We start from the raw sequence: 27,926 nt of genomic DNA, 5'->3' as shown, positions 1-27,926 counted from the left end.
ATGGGGGGGTCCCCAAGTTTACTAGGCCACCATAGCCTTGACCATGTAGATGTTGCTCTCCCGACCACCAGCAGCTCCGTCTTTTCGCCATTGAGGCGTAGGCAGTTGTCATTCATCCATACTGCCACTGCTGACATACAGTTCGAGAAGTTGATGGCGTCTTGACTACGGTCGGGTGTGAGCCTAAACACCAACTGGGTGTCGTCAGAGTAGCTAACAATGTCCACCCCAAAAGCCTCCACCACGCGAGCCAGGGGTTCCATATAGATGTTAAACAAAGTGGGGCTCAAACTTGAGCCCTGAGGAACCCCATGGCTTACCTTGCGTGGGGAGGATCTAAAGGGAGGACAGTGTAGCTGAAAGCTTCTATCGGCCAGAAAAGACTTCAGCCAGGCTAGCGCTGACCCCGTCACCCCCATCTCCGTCAGGCGAGACAGCAGCGTGGAGTGCAGCACGGTGTCAAACGCTGCACTCAGATCTAATAGAATTAATGCTGCTGTCTCGCCTTCATCCGCTATCTGCCTCAAGCGCTCAGTGGAATATAGAACGGCTGACTCCGTCGAGTAGCCGGTTCTGAATCCAGATTGAGATGGGTGGAGAAGGGCTTCCTCTTCTAGATGTTTCATAAGCTGTTTATTAGCAATTTTCTCCACAATCTTCGCACAGAAGGGAAGAAGGGAGATGGGGCGAAGGTTTTGCAGTTGTAAAATGGGGATGTTGGGTTTTTTCTTTAAGGGAATGACCTGGGCAGTCTTCCATGCTTCCGGTACGTGACATTCTTGAAAAGACAAAGTGATCATGCGGCTAATATGGTCAATTAGCATGCTCTCCATAACTCCTTTACATCGCGCTACTGGGCATGCGTCAGATGGAGATCCGGATTGTATGCTTTTGACAATTCCCAGAAGTTCATTTCTTTCTGGCGTTGTAAAGCATGAGAGCCGCGATTTTTGTGTGGGGACAGCTACATTAACCCCAGGACTGGTTGGCAGGTTGTTACCAACTGTAAAGGTGTCATGAATTTTGTCCACCTTATCCACAAAATAATCGGCTACAAGATCGCATAACTCAGTGGAGTAGACGTCTTGAGCCTCAAGCCTAGATGGAGTCGTGAGTTCTCTGTAAATACCAGAAAGTTCTTTGGAGGTGTTGTCTGCTGATTCGATTCTATTTTTAAAATAGATGCCCTTTTCTGATCTTACTAATTTGTGGTATTTTTTTATCTCTATCTTATAGCCTTCTTTGAGTTCAGGGGCATAGTTCTGCCTCCACCTCCGCTCCAGCGTTTTACATTTGGCTTTAGCCAATCTGAGTTTTTCAGAGAACCACGGAGCTGTTTTGGATTGCCTGGTAGGAGGTTTAAACACCCAGGGTGCTACTTCATCCAGAGCCTTAGACATCCAGTTCTCATAGCTGTTCCATGTTTCCTGTAGTGTGTTACATAGGGACAGGGGATGTTTAAGTAAGGAACGTTCGAATAGTTCATGGGAGAATTTCTTCCAGACCCTGCGCTTAAAAGGTAAGGATCCTTTAAATTTAGTTGGCGGGGGGTATCTTCAATTTCGAACGGGACGATGCAATGGTCTGGCCAGATCAACTGGACCGGGGGTAGGACCATAGCACCTTCCCAATTAGAAAAAATGGGGTCCAAAGTATGGCCCAGCTGATGTGTAGGGGCAATGGATAGTAGCCTAAGCCCAACAGAGTTCAGTGCTGTTATCACGATTTGTGCCTCTTTACACTCTTTGTCTTCACAATGGAGATTAAGATCTCCCAAGACCAGGAACTTTTTGTATCTGATTGCTGGTTGATGTACTAGGTCCAAGAGTTGGTTTGCGAAGTTAGCTGCACTCCCTGGGGGGCGATATACCAGCAGTCCGTTAACCGTGTTTTTGGGGTCTACTTTAAGGGTGAAAATACCGCACTCTATGTTAGGTATGGTGGCTTTAATAAATGCACATTCTAGTTCTTGTTTATAGATTATAGCTAATCCCCCACCTCGTTGCTTTTGTCTGTCTAATCTCAGCAGACTGTAACCAGGGGGGATAGCTTCAAGAACCTCCGGGGAGGATGTTTCATCCAACCATGTTTCGGTAAGAAACAAGGCGTCCGGTTCCCTATTTTGCAGTAAGTCATAAATCTCGACTTTATGCTTCCTCATGGATCTACAATTCAGTAATAGCAGCTTTAATTTAGCAATTTCCTTAATCTCTCCTCTGAACAGTGGTAGTATCGTATTACATGTTTTACAATAGGGGGGTAGTGAATTGACCAGTGACGTATGGGAGCAGCTGCTGCCCGATTTATGATTAAGTGATAGCAGCTCCGATTTGGTATAACATAGTTGATGTTTTGACTTGTTCTGCAGTGACTCACGGTTAGATGGATCAGGGAGTCCTACCCCTTGCCCCGTTCGTTCGCGGACGGGCGCAAACGGGCAGGACTCTGGCTTGACTCCGGCGCGCGACTGGCGCGCCCGCTGTACGTGTCCGCTGCGCGGAGCCATCGCTGTATGTGTTTATAGGGCGCCTGAGTGGTAGAGGAGGAAAGCCCTCACTAAGATGGCCGCCACTAAGCACTCGTCCCAGTCCCTTGGAAATGCCGGCCCTAACTCGGCCAGTAAGTGCGTGGAGAGGCAAGTAATCTGCCAAGTGCAAATTTAAAATTAAAGATCTTAAGGGCGAGGAATCCGCACCCCAAAATCGGTGCGTGATTCTAGCGCCTCGTTAAAATGAAGCGTAGCGCGATGATGCCGGGGGGAGGGAGAGGACACAAAGGGTAATAACAAAGTAGTTTTAAAAACCAGTAGGAGTTTCAAGCACCCGGCTCAAGCCTCAGGTGTAAATATCAGCAATCTTCAGAGAGAAGTGCGTTTTCTGTTTTTATAGGGCACCTGAGTGGCAGAGGAGGAAAGCCCTCACTAAGATGGCCGCCACTAAGCACTCGTCCCAGTCCCTCGGAAATGCCGGCCCTAACTCGGCCAGTAAGTGCGTGGAGAGGCAAGTAATCTGCCAAGTGCAAATTTAAAATTAAAGATCTTAAGGGCGAGGAATCCGCACCCCAAAATCGGTGCGCGATTCTAGCGCCTCGTTAAAATGAAGCGTAGCGCGCTGATGCCGGGGGGAGGGAGAGGACACAAAGGGTAATAACAAAGTAGTTTTAAAAACCAGTAGGAGTAAGATGATGAGACGCAAAATAAGTATGACACTGACAGCGACTCTAGCGGCGATTTTCTGATAACTTGCTATCTTCAGGACCACCACTCTATAACATTGTCCAGCTCCCCAGAGTTGGCAGTGCTGCTTGTTGTGGTAATGGTGGTAATGCTACAGTTGAAAAAAATGAAACTCAGGCAAGGGAACCTGCCCAGACAGCCCGAGTTGTGACTATTTCTGCACCAACAGACATTGTTATGACTGTTCCAGTTAATACCGTTCCAGTTGAACCCATCCCTAAAGTGCTGACTCCTGTTATAATGACCCAGGCACTGGCTGTTCCAGAAGTAGCTGTTCCGATGCCTGTGGCTCCGATGCCCAAAGGTTCTAGAACGATTGCTGGAATGCCTGCTACTGCTATTACATCTACGACATAGAACACGCAAGTGGCAATTTTGAGTCCCAACCAATTTGCAAGGCCTTTAGGACAAGGTGGAACTTTAGTGTTTACAATCCCAGTTGACCAAAGTGCCATGGAATTCTTAGACTTTGGCGTGATTCCTCAACTGTTTGGGGAATCACGTGACAGTGGAGAGACAGAGGTGGTTAAAAATGAACCATTGGTCCGGTCAAGTTTGAGACTGTTAGACATTTCTAGACTGACGGTAGAGTTAGAGGAGCTTACTAGGGTAAGTCTTGATCTTACTCATGCGGACCATTATCAAAATCAACGTATACTTTGAGCAAATATATCACCTACCATGCAGCTGAAGCATATGGCAATTTAACAGAAATGGCAAATGAATATAACATAGACTTTTCTAGAAATAAAACATTGCATGGGAGCTTTCAAGCTCAATTAGATGATGAAGAAATTGTTACTATGAAGACCGCTGGAATGAAGCTACATGTTAAGCAATTCGTTGGTTACATTCAGAATTGGAGCAACCTGGTCAAACTGAGGGACAAGTGGACTAGGAAACGGGAGAAAAAGAAAGAAAATTAAGAACCTGGGGGAAAGATATGAATTTCACTAGCACCGTTGGATGCACATACTAAAACCTGGCATTTTGAGAGAGGTACATGGAGGAGAATATGTGCATGTGCCCTGGAGTGGAGGTTATCTTGCTAGATTTACAAATCAGTTCCCAGAATTGAGGGAGAGCCCTGATTTGTGGTACACTCATGTTAATCTATAAAGGTCTGACTGTAGAGAAATTATGGATATCCTTACCAAAGGCAGGCATAGGTTAGTGTGGTACCTCAAGAGATGGGGCAGGATGTAAAGGCGAGGAGGCTTATCTTGTTTCGCATTGTTGTCTTTTATGCAGATATGTTTGCGATTTATATAGGCATGGAAGTCAAACAAAACAAAATATTAGCAAATTATGTTTTTCTTATTCTTTTCTAGGTCTTCTGTTGTTGCTGGATTTCCCTGGAATGCTCTCGGCGTAAAGAGAAATGAGCGGTAAGTAAGGGGTTCAGAAGCAATACTTGAGAGTATACTTCACCAACACCTTTAGGGTTTGTGTGGGAAAAGAAGGTTGAATCCACTTGATAATACCCTCAAGGTTATAGGTTTAGTCCTCACTCTAAAAACAACAACAAATGTATGGGTGCCCCTTCTCTTTAGGTTTATCTTGGTTTCCTCACACTAGTGCAAAAGAGAATTACATAAGCAAAAGGAAACATAGATATATATCTAGGTGGTAGAATCAAGGCTTTCCATTTACAGTATCTCTTCTCTGCTATGGATCTTACTCCCTTCTGGTAAGACCCATAATTAGAGATTCCAGTCTCCCTTATAGTGAATTAAGAGGTCTGCAGCATTATGGGAAATGTAGTTTGTCTCACGTGCATGGCTTCTCTCTCTCCCTCCACCAACACCACCTGTGTCCTGTAACCCTCCCACACCCTCCTCCCTCTGCCTTCCCCTGGTATCTCAAGCCTTAAATTAGTCACATAATCAAATTGGAACAGGTCATGCTTTGAATGTTGTGAATGTGGTGCTCACACGCTCTGCCACAATTCTCCCGAGTTTCGGTGGCTACTCAGCAACCTCTGGGGCCATCCACCACTCGTCCGGTTCCTGCTCAATGTCCTCTGCCTCCCAGTAGGGCCCTTCCAGTGAGATGACGTCTTCCGCAGCGGTTTCTCTTTTAGCCGAACATGTCTTTCTCTTCACAGAAGAATTCCAGGTGATCAGTCCTTCTTGCTCTAATTCCGCTCGGGCCTCTCTGGGCTTCGATACCGTGTTCCCTCCTTCTCCTTCTGGGGTCTGAGCTTCCTTTTTTTTCCCTTGTAGGCGTCTTCCTATTGGCAGAGTTTGTGGGCCTGTTTAAAGAGACAGTCCCCTTTATTTGAGGTATGTGTTCATTTAACCTTGCTTTCTTTTTTCTTTTTTCTAGGTCCTGCTGCATCAAGGGACACCATCAATAGGATGACCAGGAGGAGGACGTACAGGAGAGGATCCCCAGGTAAGTAATCCTCACAGTTAGTTATAGCTGGAATGTTAGTAGTTGCTATTATACTCATGGCTGCTTTATTCATAGGGCTAGGTTGCCCTCCTGATAACAGTCCCATTAGATCCACATCTAACACTAATACTCATGCACACCCTGTGGAAGATAAATATACTTTTGACATTAGGGGTTTACACAAAAATCTTTCAGAGGGATACCTATCTACTAATGTCTTTTCTAGACTGCTGTATGAGTACACACGCACAATGGAGTCAAAGGGCTGCTATGTGTTAACTATTGTGCTTGCTTCAGTAGCTGAGAGACACTTATCATCACATTCCTCTTTCTTATGGTATTACATATAGCATTTTGCTCAGTCTTTTATAAAGACGGGTATGCTTTTAATACTATTTTTTGAATTATGATTCAATACTTTCTGAAGTTTCTCTTAGCAAGTGTTTGATCCCAGATTCCTGAGGCAGATGACATAGAAACTGAGCTGTATTTTCTTTGACCTCCTCATTAAATTGACACTGATGGTGCCCATAGATCTAATCTCACATGTGCCATGAGTTTCGTAAAGAAACAGCTTATTTGTGTTTTCTCCTGTTCAATAGTTTTATTAAGATTTTAAAAAGATAAAAACAGTTAGGCACAGTTCATATTTGTGTTTTAGCGGCAAGTAGGGTCCAAATGTATCTGTAATCAGTGGGAGGAGAGGATATTTTGAAGCATGTTTTGAAGAAGGAGGAAAATTAGTTTAAGGCAAAGGGAATTTATCCGAAGTTGAAATTGGCTTGGCAACATAAAGCGAAGGTGTGCATTTAGCCAGTGAAGAACAAAATAGATATATACGGGGGTGAGGGCATGTGAACATAATTTGAATCTTTAGGTGGCCATGCTCAAATTCATCCAGGAGAAGATCGAGTGACTCCTAAAGTCTATTTTGTGTGTGGACGGTATGCGTATTTCAAGTTACCTAGAATTTGGCCAGGTACTTGTTACAGTGCCCTGGTGTTTTTAAAGATTTATGAGGCAAATAATCTGCACATTCCTGGAAAGGGATCATTTAGTTTCTAAACAGAATGGTATTAGTGCCTCAGAAATAGTAGGTTATATTTTTGGAGCTATGATTCCTTCAGTAACAATTGTTTTCAATGATTTGAAGGTAAGAATGCTTTCCAGAATAGTGGATAAGCTTGCCACCAGTACAGCTGGTGCACTTTTAGCTGTAGATACAGAGCTAGTATCTATTAGATCAATGGTCTTGCAAAATCACCTTGCATTAGACATTTTGCAGGCGAAAGAGAACTGAGTCTGTACAATGCTGAATATTAAAAAAAATTGTACGTATACCCATGATAAGAGCAAAGAGATAAAAGGGTTTGTGAAGAATCTCACAGAATTAAAATTGGATTTGAAGCAACTCAGACTTGGGTAGTCGTTGGATAGGTATTTGCTGCTGTAGGTAGTTAAGTTTAGCAATCTTGATAGTGGGCTTTTAGGTGCAATACTGAAGCCTATTTTTATTATTGGCATTTGCTAGGTTGGTTTATTTGCTAAGTTTAAGGGAATTACATTTTTGAGATCAAAGAAGATGGTAATTAAAGGAAAGGGAGTTAAGAGGAAAAGGGATGAAGTGGAGTCACCAGCCGACTTGACTACGGCAACGCCCTCTACGCCGGAACCACCGCCAAGCTCCAGAAGAGACTCCAGCGGATCCAGAACGCCTCAGCAAGACTAATCCTCGACATCCCCCGACACAGCCATATCTCCGGACACTTGAGAGACCTGCACTGGCTCCCGGTCAACAAGAGAATCACCTTCCGTCTCCTCACCCACGCTCACAAAGCCCTACACAACCAAGGCCCAAGATACCTCAACAGCCGCCTCAACTTCTACACTCCCATCCGCCAGCTTCGGTCGACCAGCCACGCCCTCGCCGCCATCCCCCGCATCCGAAGAGCCCCAACAGGAGGAAGATCCTTCTCCTACCTGGCCGCCAAGACCTGGAATGCCCTCCCGACCCACCTCCGCCTGACCCAAGACCACCTCGCCTTCAGGAAGCAGCTCAAGACCTGGCTGTTCGAAAAAGTAGCGGACCCCCCCTCCCCAGCGCCTTGAGACCCTCCGGGTGAGTAGTGCGCTATATAAATGTTTTGATTGATTGATTGAGACAGTGTAAGGCCTATGATGAGATGAAGGAGTTGGAGAAGTCAAGGCGTAAGATGTTGAAGATAACAAGACTTTGAAATGGTTTCAGAAGTTTCATTTGATTTTTGTGATGGCTATTCTAGCCATCATAGGGGGGATTGGAGCAGCACAATTTAATGCCCACCTCTTCATATGAAATTTATGTACTCAATGTGTGTTGAATTGTACTAATCCGTGTGCATTGTATTAATGGATTGTAATAATTAGCTGTCTATTCCTTTCAATGAGAGTCACTTGTATATTTAGAGGAATTTTAATGCATTTATTCACCATGCAAGAAAATGTATAATATTCTTAATTTACATATGACATGATCACTTATGCTAACTGTATTGTGAATACCTCGGAATTTCCTTAAAATTCTCAGATAACAACTCCCACAAACTACATATACTCTACCATCCCCCAGGTAAGAACACTACATTCACAGACCAACTTATAGAAATCATTACAACTAACTCGACCCCTCGTTCCAATGACATATATCCTTGGCAACTTCAATCTCCATTGGGAAGACCCCCTAGACAAGCAGGTAAACGCTATCAAAATCTTCCTAGCAGACCATTCCCTGATCCAAGCCATCTCAAAGCCCACTCACTCCAAAGGTGCTACACTTGACTGGATCATTTCTAAAGAAAAAACGATTGAATCTATCTCGGTCTCCCCTTGTGATTGGTCAGACCATCACATTATTACCTTTCAAATTCCCTCAGCTAGAAAGAAAACTTACTTGCAGCAATTCAAGCCTAAACAGTGGATAAGAGACACGTAAAAGCTCAACTGGAACAACCTAACTTCCCACTGTGAGAAAGTTCTCACTCCTCCGAATAACATGTCTGACGTGAATGACCTCACTGCTCACTACAACTCCACGATGACCAAAGTCTTTGACCTAGTAGCCCCACCAAAATTCAAAAGAATACCGGACAAAGACAAAAACCCATGGTTCAACGGAGCCCTGAATCAAGAGAGACGTAAACTAAGATTTACTGAACGGAAATGGAGACACCATTCCTCCCCCCTCCAACTTAAACTACTTAGGAAATCTAGAAACTCCTACAACAAAAGTATTCTACAATAAAAATAAGACTTCTCCAGATCAGAACTAGGCAATGCCAAAAATAGACCGAAGAAACTCTTCGAAATGCTAAAACAACAATCTAACTAATTGTCCAAAACCACTCTCTTGACTTCGAATTCACAGCTTAATAGTGGAGAATTGTCTTCATTCTTCATAGCAAAAACAAACTCCCTCCAACTCAAACTAAGGAGGACGACAGCAACTAACTCAGCTACCCTAAAAAACACACAAGTTGAAAATCCTAAACAACTTGATCTACCTTTACCTAAAAATAACTCTCATTGGTCTACCTTCAAACTTTACGATCTCAGTGTCATCACTAAAACCGTAGCAACTATCAGACCCAATAACCACTTGAATGACGCTGTCCCCTCAAACTGCCTACCCCATATCTACCATATCATCTCTTCTATCTTGACCAAAATCATCAATGCCTCTCTAGCGCAAGGTCACATCCCGGGTTGCCTAAAAATTGGTAAGCCTGGGCGTAGTGTGCATAGTGGGGCTACGCGGAGTGCCACGTAGTGGGGAAAAAACTCTGCACACTCCGCGTAGCCCCACTACGCGCCACCCACCTCCCTCCCGCCCTATTAACAATTACATTTACTAAGTTTAAAACATTTTTTAGTAAGTTAAACAACTTACCTGAGCTGCAGCGTCCAGGGGCTCCCTCTTCCTACTGCATCGCAACTTCTTCCTGCGCAGATTTAAGGAAGAAAGTTGCGATGCAGTAGGAGGAGGGAGCCCCGGGACGCCGCAGCTCAGGTAAGCCATTTTACTTACTTTTCAAATGTTTAAACCTTATAAAAGTAATTGTTAATATGGCGGGAGGCAGGCGGGGGCTTACCAACTCTGCTCCGTCCCGCAGTATGCAAAGTTTTGCCTACTTCGCCTACTTCGTGGAGCATGGAGTAGGCAGAACGCCACACACTCCACGGGCGAAGCGGAGCTCTCCACCCACCGTTAAAAATTGGTCAAGTCACCCCTATCCTAAAAAAGACCACAACAAACCCCTCCGACCCTAATAACTTCCGACCTATAACCAACATTCCCTTGCTAGCCAAGGTCCTGAAAAAATGTGTTCAGCAACAAATGTACACACACATCACGGATTTCAAACGCCAGTACGACTGCAAATCAGGTTTCAGACCCGGGTATAGCACAGAAACAGCGATTCTGCATATAGTAGACAACGCCCTCCTCGCTCTTGACCATAATGAAACCTGTCTACTAGTCCTGCTTAACCTCTCATCAGCCTTTGACATGGTCAATCATGACAAAATTCTAAGAAGACTGGAAAACAGGATGGGTTTATCTGGCATAGTCCTTCAATGTTTCAAATCTTTTCTGGAAAACAGAACGCAGTCGTTCATGGTGAACAAAAATCTTTCTGCGACTTCACCCATCCTATAGGAGTATCACAAGGCTCAACCCTAGCCCCAGCGCTATTCAACCTTTATGTCGAACCACTAACCGTACTACTACAGCAGGCGAATATCTCCTACCACATGTACACGGACGACACTCAATTTTACAGCAAGATCACTTCCATTAAAGAGATAAAAAAATGATGAATCAAGCTCTTGAAAAGATCGTCCACTGGCTAATGACCAACTTCCTGAAGCTAAACTCTTAAAAAATTGATTTTTTTTAATCTCCCCCCCTAAAAACTCTCTGGAGATAAAGGAATGGACCAAGATGACCACTGTTCTAAATTGCACGCCGATTCTAGTGGATTCCACCAAATTGCTTGGAATTACACTGGATAAAAACCTTAACATGCAAAAACACATCAACCTGTTGGCTAAAAATGCCCACTTTCACCTCAGCTCTCTCAGAAAAATAAAACCATTATTGAGAACCCTGACCTCAAAACTGCAGTTCAGGCTTTAGTCATCTCGAAATTGAAGTACGGATGTTCTTCCCTCTCGGGGCTTCCAAAAATCTCAACAGCTCCTTTAAAAGCCTGTCTCAACGCAGCAGCAAGACTTCTAACAGGATCTAGGAAATTTGGCCACATATTGCCACACCTGAAGGCACTCAACTGGCTACCCTACAAAGCTAGAATCCACCTAAAGATGGCATGCATCACTCAATTCAATTCAATTAATTCAATTAACTTTATGCGACCTTAACCATTAAGATCATAAAAGTGTAGAGGTCATACAAACAATTGATTCATATATCTCATTTTCATAGCATAAAAATCAGTAATTACAGATAAAAACAAAGTTAAAAAAAAGTTGAGTTCGAAAATACAGTATTAAAACAGGTAAATTAATTTGAAATATAAAAATACATACAAGACAGTACCATCATCAGTTAAGATGCACACTATGGGCTAATCGATCTCTGATTTACTAAAACCAAACATACAGGACGCAAGGGCAAAACATACATAAAGATCAGGTAGCATTTGGAGGAAAAACAATGCTGGACGACATTGGGCAAATTTATATTTCTGGAATATTGGTCTGATATACTTTTACCGCTCAGTGATATAAAATTTACGAAAAAATATAAAATGAAGATTGGACTGAGGTGAAGTTCCGTCACATGGGCATACTGGCAGTTCACTAATTGAATACACTCCAGAGGGGAAGCCCAACATACAAGGGATAAGATTTAATCTAAAGGGCATTAATACATAACGGTGATGCATGTTGGTCACAGCAACCAAGTGTGAATTTGGGCCCACAAAACAGACGATAATCCACGGTATAATACAACCATGGTTTTGTCACAGTGTGATGTGTATCTCTTTTTCCCCCTAAAGGTTTGGAAGCGAGATTTAATTTCAGCTTTGGGAACTTTCTGGCAATTAAGTGGATCATTGTATAATGCTTCAAGGCCCAAACTTACTGATACTTCTCTTACATAATTGAGACAAGGGGCCTTGTGGGCCTGTTCACAATCAAGACAATCCTTAATGATGTTTTGGGTTAGGCCCACCATATCCCTTTGCCAGATTGAAAGCCGTAGTAAAACTATCGCACAAGATGTAACGTCAGTTATGTATGGTAAATTCAATTTATGATGCATTGTATAGCTTGAGCAACTATTAGGTAGAGATAGTAGTTTTTTAAAGAAACCATCTTCTAGTCATTGTGGGTTATCAGCTTTCAATATTCCCCAAACTCCAGATCCATATTTTGCAGAAGAAATGGCCTTAGCTGAATACATCTTTATAATTTGCTCTAATGGCAAACTGCCCAGTTTTTTTTAAAAGGAAAACATAGCCAAAGTGCACTTCTCTAGGGCAATGCATCTGTTTAGAATCATTTTTGCCCATGTTCCCCTACTGTTAAAAAGTACACCCAGGTATAAAAAGGACTTTGTAATCTCAACTTTACAACCCGGAATATAAAATGAGCTTTTTTTTTGGTTGCTTTCCCACAATTAAAATAAAAGTTTTCGACTTGTTCACCTTTAGATGCAAGGAGGCCATATAAGATACCTAGGGCCAGATGTAGGTGGCCATTTACCGACCGGTAATGGCCGATTTCGGCCGTTACCGACCGGTAAATGGGTATTTGGGATGTAGGGGGCCAATTTTACCGATTCGGTAAATTTACCGAATCGGTAAATTTACCGAATCGGTAAAATACAGAATCGGTATTTCTACCGATTCGGTAACTTCGAGATGTAGGTGAGACTCTTCTGAGTCCCAAAGGCCTTTCAGATTCGGTATTTTACCACCCAATTCAATTGGGTGGTAAAATACCGAATCCAGGTGTGCATGCACATGTGTGCATGCACACCTATGCCATGTGACAGACAGACATGCCCTTAGGGCATGTCTGTGTGCCACATGGCACACATGCCTGTATTTGGGGTGCTAGAGGGTGTCAAAGTGACACCCCCTGCACCCTTGCTGGAATCCGTATTTACTGAATCGGTAAATACCGATTCGGTAATGCCCATTGATTCCTATGGGCTTCAATGCCCATAGGAATCAATGGGCATTACCGAATCGGTATTTACCGATTCGGTAAATACGGATTCCAGCAAGGGTGCAGGGGGTGTCACTTTGACACCCTCTAGCACCGCAAATACAGGCATGATTCGGTAAATAGCGATTTTTACAGATTCGGTAATTCAATTACCGAATTTACCTAGATCTCCCTCCTTCTATTTTACCGGTTCATAAATACCGAATCGGTAAAATTCGGTATTTATGAGTCGGTAAAATAGAATTACCTACATCTGGCCCCTAGTTATTAATCCGTTTTTGAAGACCTAAGCGGGTCCTTGCAACTAAGACGGCATTGTCAGCGTAAAGCAATATGGAGACCCTTTTTTTATTAATCATGGAGACATCAGCTGCTGGTTGGTCAACAGCTGCTTCAATGCCATTAGTATACAATGAGACAGAAAGGGGGCTAACACGCACCCATGCCTGACACCTCTAAGTATAGGAAATGACTTAGAGCGTTCGCCCTAGCTACCAAACCTAATACATGCGGTACATTGGGAATATAATTCTCAGCATCCCCCATGTCTCTCAAGATAATTCATAGTTTGCTGTGTAGCACAGAATCGAAAGCTGCAGAAAGGTCCATGAACCCCATGTTAATGGATCCTTCTTTAATATGGGTGTATTTTTCTGTAATTAAATTCAGGTTTAGGCTCTGATCTATGGTGCCCATCCCTTTCCTAAAACCTTACTTCACTCATAAAGCTCTTCACCACAATACCCCCAGTACCTATCCCAGAAACGTACTTTATCTGGAGGAAACAGACACTCTAGGAGCGCTGACAATCTACTCCTAAAACCCTCTCGCTCCAGTAAGAAAAAAACTTCTGACAGAGCTTTCTCCGGAGCAGCACCAAGAATATGGATCTCACTACCTCCGTGCATCAGAAAAATCTCTTCTACACCACTAATCAACACGGAGGCAAAATCATTCCTGATGAGCAAATTCCTCCCTTAATTCTGCACTTGCCTCACCAAATGGGGCCCTACTATCACACCAGTTGTTTCACTGACTTGCAAGGCACTGAACCAGTCTACTACTTCAAACTTGTCTCTACACTCCCCTTAATGACACCTTCAACTCTATGACTTACTTGTACTCGAACTTGTTTCTACTGCTGCGAACAAATCATCTCTATTACCGTTTCTGCTACCGGCCGAAACAAAACTTGTTAAAAAATTGTGAATACTTTCTCTGCTCTGTTTTTGCAAAAAGTTTTATACTTACTCAGATTTCTTTTGTAAAGCACTATCATACCCTACTCTGGGTCTTGTTCATGCTATAGAAAACTCTAAAAATAAAATAAATAAATAACATATGCATTAAGAATCTGTTCAAATCTAGTGTTGGCCACCACTGGTAACTAGGCCTTACAGCACATGTTAAGTTTTATAAAGTGTTTTGCAAGTGTTATGTTGTCCCCTTCTTCGCAGGCACTTCATCATGTTATATTATGTTATGTTATGTTAAGAGAATTTGTTTAGAGCACGTACACCATACAGTTTCTTGGCGCTTATAGAAGAGGTGATCCGCCGCTCATAAGATCATTCATTCTTGGGCCTGAGAGAATAGCCAGGTTTTTAATTGTCTCCTAAAGCCTCAGAGATGCAAGCAAAACTAAGAATGGTAACTTATTCTGGGCATTAGATCGACTGGCTGTGACTCGAATCAAATTCCAAATCATATTACAGACAGTGAATGGTTTGAACACTTTGCTAAACTCTATGGTGGGAATGAACTACCCGGAGCCCCTGGGCATTTGAGCGGTGCTCTGGATGTTGGCTCTCAGCAGGTCCTTCCCATTAGAGTTGACAAAAAAGAGGTCCTTACGGCAATAGCTAAAATAGTATCTGCTAAAGCCCCAGGACAGGACGGTGTGCCGGGTGACCCTTTTAAAGCTAATGCTGACGGTTGGGCCACCTATTTTACTAGTCTGATAAATGTACTGTTAGCAGGTTCACCTGTTCCTAATTCATGGAAGGCGGGGGAGGTAATCCCTATCTACAAGAAGGGCCCTAGGGAGGACCCTGCCAACTATCGCCCAATTAGTCTTATAGACGCAGGGCAGAAATTGGTTGTCAGGGTCCTCCTGGAGAGGATCCTTTCGTGGGCAGAGGAGAATAAAATCATCTCTCCTTTTCAGGCAGGCTTCAGGACATGCACAGGTACGGTCGATCAAGCATTTAGGTTGCTACTCCTTCACTGGAAGGTGGTTACCATTGGCAAAGGCGGTCTTTATTTGGCATTTATTGACTTAAAGACCGCCTTTGACCTGGTCCCCCGAGACCGCCTGTGGTTAATCTTGGAGGAGATGGGTATTCCCCTACCAATCCTAAATCTTCTGGCCCGCATGCATGATGGTACCTACGCCCGTATTAGATGGGGATCTCAAGGACAAAAAAACGATAGAATTCCTGTGAATCGAGGGGTACGCCAGGGCTGCGTGTTAGCCCCAACACTTTTTTCGTTATTTGTGAATGGTGTGGTTTCTTTTTTGCTTGAAATAAATGCAGATGCCCCGGTTCTGGCGGGTGACAAAGTGCCCACCCTGCTTTTTGCAGACGATACGCTGTTGGTCTCAAAACCCCCCGTGGGTCTGCAAAAGTTGTTGAACCGCTTCTGTTTGTTTTGCAAGCTTTGGGGTCTTGTTATAAATACCTCGAAAACTAAGCTCCTTTATTTTAACCCAAGTAAGTCTTCCAGATCCACCCTCTTCCTTGACGGAGAGTCATTGGAAAGCGTCAAAGAGTTTGACTATTTGGGAATTAGAATTTCGCATAATTTAAAGTGGCAGCCTCACATTGATAAAATGGTTTTAAATCTTAAAAGGGTGGTTGGAGCATTAGGGCGGGAACATCGTACATCTATCTCTAAGCCCATTGCTCCTGCCTTGGATATTTACGCTGCAAAAGCTGTGGGCTGCGCCCTTTACGGCGCTGAGTTGTGTGGTTTCGATTGTATTGACGCCTTGATTACCTCTGAGAATAAGTTCCTTAGGGAGCTGGTATCCCTCCCAAGGGGCACTCCCATTAAACCTTTATTGAGTGACCTGGGTCGCCGCTCTATTCAGGACCTAGCCAGGTTACCCCCTCTTTTATACTGGGCTAGGCTATGGCGGACCCCAGAGCTCAAAAAAGTACTTAGATGGTTTGAAAGAGGTCATTAATCTTCACGGTGCTCATAAAATTAGCTGGATTCGCAATATAAAGAAGCTTTTGCACGAATCTGGCTTGCCAACTGATTGGGAGCTTGGGGTCTCTCTATCCAAGATGGAAACTAAACGAGCCTACTGGAATTGGGTTGACGACCAGGACCTAAGGGACCCAAACCAAGGCAGGTTGACCGAAGAGTTTAAACAGCATAAACCAAAGCCTCGCCTGGAGCCTTACTTGGATTTTATTAAGAAACCAAGAGACAGATCCCTTTTTATTCAGTTTAGGTTGGGAAATCTTCCTCTCCATGACTATACCTGCAAGTGGAAACCCCCGTACCAAACCTCACCTGACTGCCCAATCTGTGAAGGTGTCCCTGAAAATATCTCCCACGTCTTCTTTGTATGCCCAGCCTATGTAAAACCCAGACAGAAATGGCTTAAACCCGCGTGTTTATTGCTTGGAACCAGGGATCATTCCTCAGCACTTAGAATACTCAAAGCTGACACTACTACAAGCTTAGTGTGTGGGGTTGCCAAATTTCTGAGCTGGGTTTGGCTGATTAGATCGAAGGCTACTAGATGACCTTAGTTTTAGCTGAATCTTCTTAATACTCACAAAGCTGTTTATGTTTAATATGCCTTTTAAATTATTTATTGTAATACGAATTGTAACCCACTTTTTAAAATGTAATGTTTATGAATCATGGTTTTTATACTTTTTTTTTTCTTCAAATAATTTTTATTGCAGATTTACAAGGATCCAGTAACATACACTCAAGTACTCCAAACAAGAGTCACCGGTAGCCCATCCCACACTCAGCTGTTGGATACACGGTCATTCAGCCCACATCCCGGGGGCAGGGCGGCAAGTTTCGGTACCATGCCAATAGTGTAATCTTATACATGTCACTGAGCAATCAAGGAACAATCCGTGCATCTGCATTTTCTTTTTTGCTGAACCCTCCCCCCCTCTGTGGAATTTTTTGGGACACCCCCTAGCCTTATAGGTTACCCTTTCTGCTGCCATATAGAGATCTAGCCCTCTTCTCCATTCCTCCATATCTGGGGGTTCCGGCGCTCCCCAGTGTTTTGCGATGTCCCTTTTCGCGACCACTAGGGCTAAGACCAAGAATATAAGGAGGGGGCGTGTCAAGTCTACGTCGTTGGACATGCCCAACAGTGCTAGCTTGGGATCTTGTGGGATTGGAGCCTCCAGGACCTCCTCTAATTCTTTGAACACCTGGGTCCAGTATATTTGTATTACATTGCAGGACCATATCGTGTGATAGAAATCTCCCACTCCTTGATGGCATCTAAGGCAACTTGGGTCCTCTACCTTCCCCATTCTGCATAGCCGCTGCCTGTCATAGTATGTTCTGTGGAGTACATTCAACTGAATCAGCCGCAGTCGGGACTTGATCGCCACCTCCCGAGGGTGCATCAGAACTGTCTCCCAATCTAGGTCCTCCATCTCGCCTACCTCCGCCTCCCAGGTGGTGCTGAGCTTCGTTAGGTCCCCTAATAGATGGTTAGTTAATGTTTTATATATCAGTGAGACCGCTTTTCCTGCTATCTGCTCTTGGAGGAGCCTCCCTTCCAGTGGTGTATATTCAGGGATATCTGTGAGTGCGATATGTTGGGCCCTCCAGGCGTGTTGCAATTGTATGTATTTGAACCGTTGTGTGTCATGGAGCCCGAAGTTCGACTTAAGTACGTGGAAAGACTTGAGCTCTCCTATTGTAGAGATGCCAATGTCGTCCCACCTTCGGAAACCTCGCAGTTTGTGGAGTTCCGTCAACCACTGACAGTGCCACAGTGGAGTCTGACGTGTGGGTTTCCTGTCCCACCCCATGCGACAGTTGGCCTTCTTCCATGCGGCGAGTGTTACCGCCGTAGCCGGGAGGAGGGAAGTCCTCCTAAAGGTACCGTAGAGATAGCATAATATGTTTCTGGACGACATTTTCGCTCTCTCTCGAGAGCGTATGTCGGGTGGTCCGCCGGGGCATGGAGCCAGTCGTTGATTGGCGTTGGATGTTCTGCCCAATAGTAGGCCTCCAGGTTGGGAAGTGAAATACCATCACTGTATTGGTGCCTCTGTAGCGTGGACAGGGCCACCCTGGCATGTTTTCCCAGCCACAGGAAGGAGCGCAGATCCGCGTGGATCCTGTGGAAGACCAACGCCGGTATCGGGTAATATTCGTTTTGTAGAGCATAGAGGAATTTCAGCAATGTGACCATTTTATACATGGCCGCTCTGCCGAGGAGTGTCAGTGGGAGCAGTCGCCATCGGTTCATATCCGCCACCGCGCTGAGTATGATCCGTTCTAGGTTTCTATCGAAGGAGAGGGTCTCATTTACCGTTATAAATATCCCTAGATATTGGAAGCCCTCGGTGGTAGTCAGCAGGTTGTCCGGTAGACACCCCCATCTGTTGCGACCACCAGGGTCATAGAGTACTGATTTATGCCAGTTTATTTTGTGTCCCGCCATCCCTCCGTAACGTTCAATTTCTCTGAAGATCTCTGGGATCGAGACTTCCGGTTCGGTTATGTACAACAGGACATCGTCTGCATAGAGCGAGATTTTTTCTGAGATCGTGGCCGCATCGCTACTAGTAAAGCCGCGACTGTCGGCGTTTTGCCGGATCCTGGCAGCAAGTACCTCTATTGTGAGCGTAAACAGGAGGGGGGACAATGGGCACCCCTGCCGCGTGCCTCTTTGAATCAGAAACTCGCGCGATAGGGTCCCGTTTACCCGTACCCTGGCTCTCGGGGCTGTGTAAAGGAGTCGGACCCATTGAATAAATTTCGGCCCAAAACCGAACTTCCCTAGAACAGCAAAGAGGAAAGGCCAGTGCACCGCGTCGAACGCCTTTTCGGCATCCAGGGAGAGGAACCAATGTGGGTCGCTGCGGCCCCTTACTTCCTGCAGCCAGTTATGGGTTCTCCTAAGGTTTAATTTAGTGGCTCTATCTGGCAGGAAGCCCGATTGGTCTAGATGTACAAGCTCTGTAATAACTGCTCTCAAACGGGCCGCCAATATGGTTGCTAGCACTTTCACTTCTGTGTTCAGTAGGGAGATGGGTCGGTATGAGGCGCAACTCTCTCTGGGCTTGCCCTCCTTATAGATCGGGACAATCGTGGCATGCGTTAGGTCAGGCCGCAACTCCCTCTCCTGAAAAGCGTCCTTAAAAAGGTCCCGCAGGCGGCGTGACAGGAGGTCTGTCGTTCGCTTAAAGAACTCTGCCGGGAAGCCATTGGGGCCCGGTGTTTTGCCCGGTCTCAATCTGGCTGTAGCCTCGGTGACGTCATCTACGGTTATATCCGCCTCTAGGGCTGCCATAGAGTCGGGGGGATGGTCGGTAGGACTGTACCCTCTAAATATTGTAATGTCTCCTCTTGGGTGGAAAGTTCACAGGCTTTATAGAATGTTTCAAAATGCGTGGCAAAGGTTTCGGCTATACCCGCATCAGTGTTAACAGTAGCGCCATCTATGGCTTCGAGACTATCTATCCATCTTGCCGCCCGCTCCTTCCTGCTAAGCCATGCCAGGAGCTTCCCCGACTTGTCCCCCACATCGTAAAGCCTGTGAAGGGTGGCAAGGGACTGGGTCCTAGCTTCGTTGGTTGCAAGGTCCCTATAGTGTTTCTGTGCATCTAGAAGCTTTCTGAGGGTCTCGGCTTTTTTCTGAGCCTGGTAGTCCCTTTCCCTCTTTAGGACGTCCTGTTCTAGGGTGGCCACCTCTGCCTGGCTTCTCCGTCTTTCTGCACCCAACCTAGAATTTAACCTGTCTCTAAGTACCGGTTTCAGGGCCTCCCACAGAGTAACATTGGAGTCTACCGTGCCTTCATTTTCCTCCAAATATACCTTAATGTCCGCCCGGATACCTCTTAGTATTGTCGGGTTTTGCAGATCCCAGGCTGCCGGACGCCAAGAGCCCGTATCCCCACCCCGGGCCCGCCCTAGTTTCACATACAGCGGCGAGTGATCCGATATGCCCCTGGCCTTGTATTCTGCCATGTCGTCTGTCCTCAGGTATTGGCGGGACATGAAGATGTAGTCGAGTCGCGAGAACACCTTGTGCGCCCCGGAGTAGTACGAGTATGCCTGTTGCGTCGGGTGAAGCCACCTCCAGATGTCTGTCAGTCCTACGGCGGACATTCGATTATAGAGGGTGGTCTGGTGTCCCATTCTAGATACATCACCAGACCTGTCGCACCCTGGGTTCATGACATCGTTAAAGTCTCCCCCTACCACTTGTATCGTATCAGAAGTGTCTAGGAGTATCTGTGTAAGCGCTGTGAGTGTACGGGGCTGTAGTTTAGGTGGCGCATAGACCGAGACTAGCGTGTAAGTGCGTCTGTTCCAGGTGCCCTGCACTCCAGCATATGTTCCTTGTGTATCCAGCCAAGTGCGGGTAATGCAGAATCGAGCTGTTTTTTTAACAATGATTGCCACCCCTCTAGAGTCCGAGGTATATCCAGCATGCGCTAAAACCCTGTGTCTCCCTCTAGCTATAAAGGCGCATAGAGTACCCTTGAGGTGTGTTTCCTGCAGGAAGGCAATGTCTGGGTCAGTCCTTTTAATATAAGCGTTCACTAGGCCCCTCTTTACTTTTGAGCCCAGACCATTAACATTCCACGTAAGGATGGTTAGTCTCCTATCTCCCTCCCGTTGAGTGACTACGGTACTTGCCATTGTGTGATGTGGTAACTGCGTGCAGCCCGGCACTGTCGTGAACAAGCAGTGTGTGGGTTCAGTTCATGTTGCTGCATGACTTCGGTAAACTTGTATCCCCCCCAGCCATCCCCCCTTGGCCTCCCACCCGATCTAACTTGGAGACCTGTCCTCCCTCCCCCCTCCCCAGCTCTTCCCCTTTCCAATCGAGGAGCCAAACAGAAACTACAACCTGAGTCAACTTGAAAATCCCCCTCCCCTCCCCCCTCCCCGCCTCCCTCCCCATCCAGTCGCGCCCGGAAACAGGACCAGACTATCCGTAGGAGTAGGCCTGTCGCCCACCCACACATCCCACCCTTCAGAAAACAGTAAAAATTACAAAGAACAGAAAAGGGGGTGCCAACTTGCGTGTGTCCCTAAGGTGTGCTGCCTTCACCATTGTCCAGGTGCACCTGTCAAGAATGCGAGTCTTGCGTGTCCATCACAGAGGCACTGATCTGCCCCGAAGAGTCATGTTCCAACCGGTGAATCGCCTCCACTAGAGGGTGAGCCGAGCCCGGCCCCCCTCCCTCATCCTCCTCACCAGATGTGGGATGTCCCAGGGTTTCCTCCTCGTCCCCTTCTGACCGGACCTCATTCCGGAGGCAGCTGAATCTGGAGCCCGGAATAGGGTCATCTCCCGTTGATGCCGACCTCCCACGCCTCATGTCTCTCGATCCCTGGTTCCGATACGGGGTGGCCTGGGTCTGTTTCTTTACTCTCCGTGCCTTGTGCCTCTGGGGCTTTGGTAGTTCCCATTGAGACCTCTGCCTCACTGATCTGTCCAGCTCAACTCTTCCAACGGTCTCTCTGCTGTTGAGGATGGAACGCTCCTCAAGCCACTGCCACGCATCATCCGGGTGAGGGAAGAATATTGACTTGTCCTTATACAGTACCTTAAGTTCCGCAGGGAAGAGGAGCATGTATGAGATATTCAGAGTTCTCAGTTTTGCCTTTACTGCATCGAATGAGCGGCGTTGCTTCTGCACCTCTTGACTATAGTCAGGGAAGATCATTACCGTCGTGTTTTCCAGCCGGATCTCGCCCATTTTTCGTGCCTCTCGCAGTATCAAGTCTCTGTCAGCGAAGTTCAGGAATCGGGCGATGACCGGCCTCGGTCTCGCCCCTTCAGGCGGTTTGGCCAGGAGGGCCATATGCGCTCGTTCGATAATAAAGCACGGGGAAAACTGCGCACCAGGGAAAGTCTCTGTCAGCCATTAGCGGAGGAACGACGCCATATTCGTCCCCTCGATTCCTTCTCTAAAGCCCACAAAGCGGAGGTTGTTGCGCCTCGCCCTGTTTTCGGCGTCGTCTACCTTCCACATTAGCTGACGGTGGGAGGCTTGCAGTTCCACCATGTCTCTCTTCAGGGAGGAAACCGACTCCTCGGTGTCACCAATCCTCGTTTCAGTCGCCGTCACGCTGTCGGACAGTTTGCGGAAATCTTGTCGAAGCAATGTCACTTCTGAGCCCACTTCCCCTATTTTGAACTCCAGCGCCGCCCGTGACTCCTGGATATCCGTCCTGGAGGCCTGGATGGCCTCCATCAGCATGGCAGTGTCGGACCGGGTCCCAGTCGCCACCGGAAGCGACTCCTCCTGGCGTCTCGGCGCCGCGAAGTTATCCATAGGCCCTAGCTTCTGGGTTTTGGGGAGCGTGTCCCTCTTGCCCATCGCCGTGTGTGGCTTCGGGGATTCCCCCGTCCTCCGTCAAGGGCACACAATATCCCGGGGGTCCCACGCCGCTTCTCTCCCCTCTTCGTGCGGCGACAGCTGGGTGTATAAGGCCCTAGGCCACACTCGCCTCCACTGCCCCCTGCTGCCACTCTCCCTCGCCGGATATTCCTTCCTCCAGGGGCGAGTGGACGTCAGGGCCAGTCTTCCCGCCCTGCCCGATCTTGCCTCGGTTGCAGTGCAGATCCCAAGCAGCGCGGCAACCGCTACCTATCAAAGCAGATGACCCTGGGTAGGCGCCAGCGCATCAGAGGGTCGGGGGGGAGAGTCCCCCCACCAGGGTGTGAGTGTCCAGAGCTAGGCGCGGCGCCCCCGACCAACTCCACCACTGCTTATGTTGATCGCCAGCCGACGTCTCCTCGTCCCCGGTGGAGCTATGGGGGCAAGCACTTGCGGGTAATCAGGAAGTGGGTTCCCGGGCCGCCATCTTGGTAAAGGGGGTCCGCCACAAGGCGCCGTGGGCAATCCCACCGGGTTCAAAGGCACTCTGCCTTTCTGTCCTGACCTGTGCCTCAGGTGTCCCGCCGCTTCTTAGCCGCCTCCGGATCACTGCAGCGTCCTTCCGCCGGCAAATCAGGGCTCAGACGCGGCGTCCGCCATGTTGGTAAAGGGTGACCCGTCCCGAATTGCCGCCGCCGCTTTCACCGGGTCCTCAGAGTCAGCCCCACGCCCCGGTCCTGGGCGCGGGCCGTTGCCTGCAGGTTTTCTCCTTTCTCCGGTCCTCGCCAGCGGCTACACTCCGGTCAGTCAGGGCTCCGATGTCGTGGGCGCCATCTTGCCTTCGGGTGAGAGCCCCGCGATTCTCCCGCTGAAGTCGGGATATCCGATGGATTTCGGGCCCGTTTCTGCCCGTCGAGCAGTCCCACAAGTTACGGGAGGGTTTCTGTGCCCGATTGAGGTGTTAGGTGTCCTGGACCATCAGTATAAAGCCGGATCTTGTGGCAGCACGGCGGGAGCTTCGGCACGGCACGTCCTACTCGGCCATGCTGTTAGCCTCAGAGCGGTTTTTATACCTTTTATATGTGCTTTTATGATATCTTGTATATTGAAATAAAGCTTTGATGATGAATTGTCTCCTAAAATAAGAGCAATTGAAGAAGATCTAATGTTGGAAGTGAGTGCTTTCCAAAAAGATGGGGCCAATACCGCAAAGCGGGATCCACCAGTTATTTTCCGCTTGAAGGTGGGAATGGATAAAAGGGACTGGTGGGAGGACCTAAGGGCCCGGACAGGGACATACCTATGGATAAGATTGGAAATAAGTTCCGGGCATTTGCCATGGAGTGATTTAAATATCAGGCATTAGACCTTAAATGCGCAGCGTTGGATTACTGGAAGCCAATTCAGTTTCCTCATTAGGGGAGTGACCTCGATAGCTTAGAATTAGTTAATTGTGAATTTTATTAGATTAGAAGACTACTGATATTTTAATTACATTTTAGTCTCAGATATGGAGACTGAGACAGTGGGAGAAACCATCCTGTATCAGGTAGAACTGTGCTCTGAAGCTTTTCTGCAAGGATGACTTTTTGAGCGATCTACTTCATATTTCCCTCCCAAGTCTGATAATTTCTCATGTGTTGTAGCTGTGTGCCTAGTGATTTCTATACTCCAAAATATCCGCTTGTGTTCTAGGTATTGATTCCAATATGACATTTCTATACATCCCCATATCTTTTCTTCCAATTTCACCTTTAACTTTGGTACATCTAATGGTCTAGTTTGAACTTGAATCGTTGATGGTGACTCAGTCCCATCAGTCCATCTACTCTTGGGGGAATCCTCAAACCATATTGGCAAAATGCCATTGTCAAACAGTCCCTCCCCACTGTAGGCAATTGGAATCATAACAATGAATTTCCTTCGTTCTCTCAGAGATTAAAAGTTAAATCATGGGCTCCAAGCAACAATCTATGAATTCTGCGATGTCAGGATAAACCTTGTTGCGACCGATCCGCCTGCTGCTCCTGGGACAGCAGAAATTGGAGCAAGAGTTACTGGTGTAAATACAACAGGAATATCTAAAGTCTGAGCTGATATGACTTGTGACATTGGTGCTGGAACAGACATCACACAGCAAGAAACAACTGGGGCAACAATAGTAATAGCTGTCACAGTAGATGCAGCTGCACCTGAAAGAGTTGGAGGTGGTCCTTCAATTTGAGCTGCAATCTGATCAACCCCCTTTTCTGAATCGCAATCTGATCAACAGCGGCTGTGGCAACAGTACTACTACTAGTGCTGGCACCATCTTGATCTGTAGATGGGGCAACATAAGACTGTGGATTTGAGGTCAGCAAAGCGCCTAAAAGATCATCACTAGAATCACTTTTAGTGCTACACTCATCTGGTGCATCAGCATATTTGTTTACCTACTTTTGTTTCTTTTTAGACTTCCCTATCGTCAATGTGGGGTACATTCTGGCTCCAATACCTATGCATTTTCTCAGCTTATGCTGTTCTTCGTCCAATTTAACATCAGCGTAAATACGCACCATATTTTTACTGTATTAAGTGTTGCACAAATACTTTACACATTGCCTCTTAAGTTAAGGCTACCTGCTCTGTACCAAGCTACCAGAGGGTGAGCATAGTTTAATTTAGAGTGTGTATATGACTTCCCTGACTAGAATTGTTGTTCCTGCTAGGACAGGGTGAATACCTCTGCCAACCAGAAACCCAATTTCTAACACTCCTTTAAATACACTTCCAGTTGACAATCAAAAGTCCATGCGACCAGTGGGAAAACTTATTTGATGACTTTACCAAGAGCTTTAGATTCAAGAAAACCCATTCTATCCAGTGGCAGGGATGAGGATGGTTTGTCACTAAGGTGTATGGAGCTCCTTCTCTTTTGCATGTGCAGCACATTCCTAAGCATTTAAGGCAAACAAATATTTTGCAACCTTTTGAATATTTTGAAACAGTTAATTCAGCGACTCCAGCCCAATTTGGGCAACCACATCCAACAGGATGGAGGTCTAGGGGGCCAGAGAGGATAGTTCGGACAGTTACCTGGCCACCAGAGTGTTTTCCAGTCCAGTTCCAGCATTTAAGAAACAACCACCATTGATGACAATGGAGTGGTCCTGATGCTGGGGATGCATGCAGAAAAGATGCTTTATGTTCTTCCTGGAGCTGTGCAGTCAACAGGCGTGAAGGTCGGGCGATTCTTTGGTCCACAGGTGAGGTGGGGTGACTTTGATCACAGCACTTGGGGTCACACAAAGTCTTCTTTGCAACAGTAGAAAGCTAGCTATAGCTGGGTTACTGATCTCGCGACACAGCGGTCACAGCAAATATCTTGGACAACAAATCCAGTCTTTGATAGCACTCCCAGATCCAACTTTTGACTATCTCACATTTGTCTCTCAAAGCATCCGACTTCCTCAGCTTTGATATGCCTTGTGCTGTTCCAGGGGGCCAGCTGACTGACTTCTGGAGTCGCTGCTTTGCTCTGGGGCTGGGGAACAATTGTTCTCGAGTCATGAGCCACAGGAACATTCCAAACTTTACTAGCCCAAAGTGCAGCAGGTGCTGTCCTTCTGACGGTGCAGCCTTTCTTCTTGCAGCCTCAAAGGTAGCTGAGTAGTCCTCTTTCATTTTTCCCCAAATCCAATGTGCGCTGAGATTCAGGGTGCCAGGGGTGCCCATTTTATCCAAGGATAGTGCCCCGAGGGGACAACAGAGTCATTAGCCAAATAGATAGTAGATCCCCTCCTCTTTAGGGACAAAGTTCCGGTGATGTGTGACATTTGGCAGGCTGGTAACCATTTTGCTTCTTGTCACACTCAATGTGGCACAACCAGAGCTGCAGGCCTGAGTGGACACTCTGCCTTACATGCCCTGGTTACCCGGGGTACCATATACTAGGGACTTCAAAGGAAGTCCCAACTTGCCTATCGGGGACATTCCTATTGTGATGGGTCAGAACACTGGTTAGCAGGCCTCAGTGCACTCTCTGAGTCGAAAAACCAGCAGCTAGTTGTTCAAATGTGGTGAAGAAATGGGAGGGGGAGGCTGCAAAAAGCCTGTTCCCTTACAAGTAGGCACACTGATTTGAACTAGTTCCCATTTGATAAGATCAAACACCGTCTTCAGCATTTAAGCCTCCATTTGTAAAGAGCCCGGAATCGTCAGTCAGCTCTATATTTCTCTCATAAATGAATTATTCGACTTCATCATTCATGTATCTCCGGGTTTGCAAGAGTAAGCGATCAATGCCCCTTGACAGTTCTGCATCATTCATTCATGTCTTAGTGATGTTCTGATTGGCAGGGAAAAGTACAATATATTTCTCTTTGCTTCTTACATAAGAACTATCCAACCAGGATAACAGGAAGCATTGTAGTTCTTTAGAAACAGAAGGGTGCTTGGTGTCAGATGTGCCCAATAACATTTGGGTTAAGAGTTTCAATGTTAGAACTGGGTGCATTGAGCTAGCATCACTGCCTTGTACACTTTCCACTCTTACAGGATATCTTTTAGTCCTTTCCTGATGACACTTATTACATACCAGCATAGACACTGTCTCACAGTGTTGAGGTTAGAGGAGAGGGCCAGGCGCTCTTACTATCCACCAGCCGCGGCCTGTGCAGGTAAGACGGCGGGTGATGGGGCCGGGTTGGGGGGGAATTTGACGGTGATGAGTGAAAATTAAATAAATAACTATTTTTCCCTTTTCGTCGTCTGCCGAAATCCCCCCCTCATCGGGCGACACCGCTCTTACCTGCACAGGCCGCGGCTGCTATCCATGGCATCTCTGAATCCTAGGTTTACCGTTGCCTCCCGGTGGACTGAGGTCATTGTTGATTCTTGCTGTTACCTCTCTTCTTGTTAAGTAAGAAATCTTTTTTTTTATTATTCTAATCTTTAGAGCGCCTCTGGGACAGTCAGTCCTTGTGCTGCATGATCTCAGGCTCTCCAGAGGTTCTGCATTATTAACAGCCCTTGGTGTGTGTCCCCGGACTAGGGGGCATATTACCAACAAATAGCGATATTTATCGCTAAGTAGGGTTAGCGGCAATTTTTTTATCGCCGTGTATCACGGGATTTTATTGCTGAGATAACGTGCTATTAGCAACGTTTATCTCAAAAGCGATAAAATCCCCGGCGATAGCGGCAAAATCCGCGAATATCGCTGAGAATACAGCGATATTCACGCATTTTCGCTAACAGGGTCTTAGCCATTATTTCCACCTCCCCTTGGATATAATGGCTAAGAACTGGTCTGAGCAGGTGTTAGTTTTTGGAGATATTCGCGCTTAGCGCAAATATTTCCATCGCTACGCCTGTGTTGGTAATAGGCGATAGCGATGTTAGCGACTGCTTTCAGTCGCTAACAGGTTGGGTACGCCCACTTTGCATGTCATTAGTGATAAATATCGCTGACATGCAAAGCGGGCCCCAAACCGCTTCCTATTGCCTACAAGCTG

The sequence above is a fragment of the Lissotriton helveticus genome, chromosome 10, assembly GCF_964261635.1.
Source record: "Lissotriton helveticus chromosome 10, aLisHel1.1, whole genome shotgun sequence".
In the NCBI taxonomy this organism is placed as follows: Eukaryota; Metazoa; Chordata; class Amphibia; order Caudata; family Salamandridae; genus Lissotriton; species Lissotriton helveticus.
This window is presented reverse-complemented; position numbering follows the sequence as displayed.